A 3,701-nucleotide genomic window follows, 5' to 3' on the forward strand; every position below is an offset into this window, starting at 1 on the left:
TTTTTGTCCAATTTGAAGAAAAAACAAAGTTAAATATGATTTAACTGTTAGGTAGCTTACCTTAGAAGTTGGAACAATTAGCCCTAAGGTCTGTATTAATAGTTATTGAAACTTATCTCTTATCTATTATAAGATATTTAAATTTTAATTCAAAGTTAGATGAGAGTTTTTCAATTGAATCATGCAATTACAAGTATAGATGTCACACATATAATTTTATTGAAAAACTTAAATATAACAAAGAATAAAAATTTGACTATCTCATGTGAGACAAATTTCAAATGACAACTATAATAAGTGCTACAGACTCATTCAGATCCGAAATCTCATATGTATATGAGGCAAGTTTAAAAAATAATTATTAACAACAACCTAGGTTCCCGATAAGTATTTCTTCAGAAATCTACAGCTTATTTTCAGTCAAGAATGTCATAATATATTAAAATAAAAATATATTTACAAGATGTTGCACTAGAGGTTAAAGTATACTTCCTTCCTTCAGTATCTGGATTACAGGAATTCTCAAGAGACATATCTCTCCAACACCACTCCAGGTCAATATAAGAATAAAGATTATAGAATCGACAAGGTTGTTTGAAACAATCTTAATGAGAAGTAAACCAAGGAAGATTCCAAGGCACGTTCCAAAAATCTTAGTTTAATGTCCGAACTTGCTCGAATACGTCGTCGTAACGGCGGCTAGGCCGGGACTTTTTTAGGTTAGAATATACATGTGGTTAGGAAACAGCGTTTCACTATAAAATATTTAAATTTTACAAGCAAGTATTGAATGATCAAAAGAGTAAATCGCTCAATTGCAATTTAGATAATTGTTTAGAATAACTACTCTCACCTCCGATTTTGATGAAAATAAGCTCATTCGACGCGTTTTTACTAAAAATAAAAGAATCTGGCCGAAAAAAAATGTCGCTCTGCCTCGCGAAGCGAGATATTTAGCGTTAAAGTTAGTCACATCCGAGGTTAAGAAATTTGTCATCTGAACGTAATGCGAACTAGACTTGCACTGAAATACGTTCAACAACGCACTCGTGCCCTATGGGGTCTGTCCTTTTTAGATGCACTGATTATTTATTAACACTATTTATTTTTTTTAAGAAATGTATTTATTTTTTCAAGAAATGTTAGATCTAAATTTTAATCCGCATAAAAAGGTAATTATTAACTTTTATAAAATAGTGTATATTATTAAAGCAGAGGAAAACATACATGAACTATTCTCTGCTTTATCTGCTTATAAGAGTTTATGCTTTTGATTAAAACAAAGAAAAGCATGTATGAACTATTCTCTGCTTTATAACAGAGTTTATGCTTTTGATTAAAGCAGAGAAAAGCTTAGTTCGCATTACGTTCAGATGACAAATTTCTTAACCCTGGATGTGACTAACTTTAACAATAAATATCTCGCTTCGCGAGACAGAGCGACATTTTTTTCGGCCAGATTCTTTTATTTTTAGTAAAAACGCGTCTAAAGAGTCTATTTTCATCAAAATCGGAGATGAGGATAATTATTCTAAACAATTACCGCAATTTATAATAATTTCTAATTTCTTACCATCTTGTTGTATCTTTCTAGGATTTATATATCAAACGTATACAGGATCGACCACGCGGCCAGTACTTGTCTCCAATCTGCAATGAATGACCGAGGACGCCCGAGCCAGTCTCTCTCTCTCTCAATATTGGACACTTTCCAATTGCTTAACACATCTTGACACACACGTACCAAACCAGTTTATTGGTCACATATTATCTAAAATATCTTGTAAGATAATATGCAACCAATAAACTGATTTTGTGTAACACAGTATACGCAACTGGAAAGCACCCATTGGTGGTTCCAGGTAATCCTGAGATTTTTCCCCAACATCATTCTGATGATCAAGCCAGTGATGAAAGTGATTTGAGAAAAATAGCGGACCGTGCGCATGCGCGAGGACGTCATAAGCCATGTGACCATTGGCTTACATCGTTCACTTGATATGCGTACTAAATAGTAACTTTTTATTAAATAATCTTATATGGCTCCTGCACACAGGACGCGGTAATGTTTGCCGCGCGGCGAAAGTCCGCGCAACAGCCAATTAATATGTTGTTTTTCCGTAAAAGCTAGAAGGTTATTACGGAAAGCAGCATATTGATTGGCTGTCGCGCGAATTTCCGCCGCGTGACAAACATTATCGCTCCTGTGTGCAAGAGCCAATAGCGTATTTGACTGGCCCTGGGTTAATCGCTCCGAGAGCGATTAATGAAGTCATAAGTCTCTACTAGCCAATCATAAAGCTTATAAATACCTGTTCGACTAATAAACGTAGGCTGAATAACCCAGAATAAGTTAACCCAGAGCCAGTCGAACTTGCTATTAATATTGATGATATATATAAACATCGGTATATTAAGCTGGTATAATACTCATCAAGAAAATGTATTGTATTGATTGAATGTGTTGCCGTTGATATGCATTGTCAATATTAAGATTATCTAATGGAAAGTTACTATTTAGTACGCGTATCAAGTGCACGATGTAAACCAGGCAATAGACTTATGGCTCCTGCACATAGGACGTAGTAATGCTTGCCGCGCGGCAGAAGTCCGCGCGACAGCTCATCAATATATTGTTTTTCCGTAACAGCTAGAAGGTTATTACGGAAAGCAACATATTGATTGGCTGTCGCGCGGCGGAAGTTCGTACGACAGCCAATCAATATGTTGCTTTCCGTAATAACCTTCTAGCTCTTACGGAAAAACAACATATTGATGGGCTGTCGCGCGGACTTCCGTTGTGCGGCAAGCATTACCGCGTTTTGTGTACAGAAGCCATTAGAGCCTCCATACCAGCGCTGCGAGATCGGAAAACTTTTGGTATGTTCGTTCTGTGCGCTTTGCGCTGTAAGCGTCATTCTATCTTTTTCCCGCAGGTAATGAGCGATAAAGATAGAATTACGCTTAAGTGCGTAAATACGCAAAGCGAACACAGCAAAAGTTTCCCGACCATGCAGCACTGCTCCTTACAAGAACATCAGTAAAGGTCGTTCTACATTAGTTGTAAGTCGATTGCAACTCTTGTTGCGACAGCCAATCAGAAGCGTCAACCAAATAGCAACATTGATTTCTGATTGGCTGTTGCAATAAAAATTGCGTTTGCTTACGATCGGCTTGCAACTAATGTAGAACGATCTTTAGTTGCAAGTCGATTGCAACTCTTGTTGCGACAGCCAATCAGAAGCGTCAATCAGCACTATTGATGCTTCTGATTGACTGTCGCAATAAGAATTGCGTCTGCTTGCGATTGGCTTGCAACTAATGTTGCAAGAACGATCTTTACATGTTAAGTTTACGGATTTCTTTATACGTTGACTCAAGCTGGCCACACACTTTTCGTAACAGTAAGGCTGAGTTCCCACTTAGCGCGTCACGCGTCGCGTCGTCCGAGTTAAGCCAATCAAATCGTCCCATTTTATTCGGCGTAAAGTTACGCAATAAAATGGAACGATTTGATTGGCTTAACTCGGACGACGCGACGCGTGACGTGCTAAGTAGAAACTCAGCCTAATGGCTCCTGCACACAGGACGCGGTAATGCTTGCCGCGCGGCGGAAGTTCGCGCAACAGCCAATCAATATGTTGCTTTCCGTAATAACCTTCTAGCTCTTACGGAAAAACAACATATTAATTAGCTGTCAC

Source organism: Odontomachus brunneus, unplaced genomic scaffold (genome assembly GCF_010583005.1).
Source record: "Odontomachus brunneus isolate Ranch 3 - 2012 unplaced genomic scaffold, Obru_v1 Obru_scaffold_061, whole genome shotgun sequence".
Classification (NCBI taxonomy): domain Eukaryota; kingdom Metazoa; phylum Arthropoda; class Insecta; order Hymenoptera; family Formicidae; genus Odontomachus; species Odontomachus brunneus.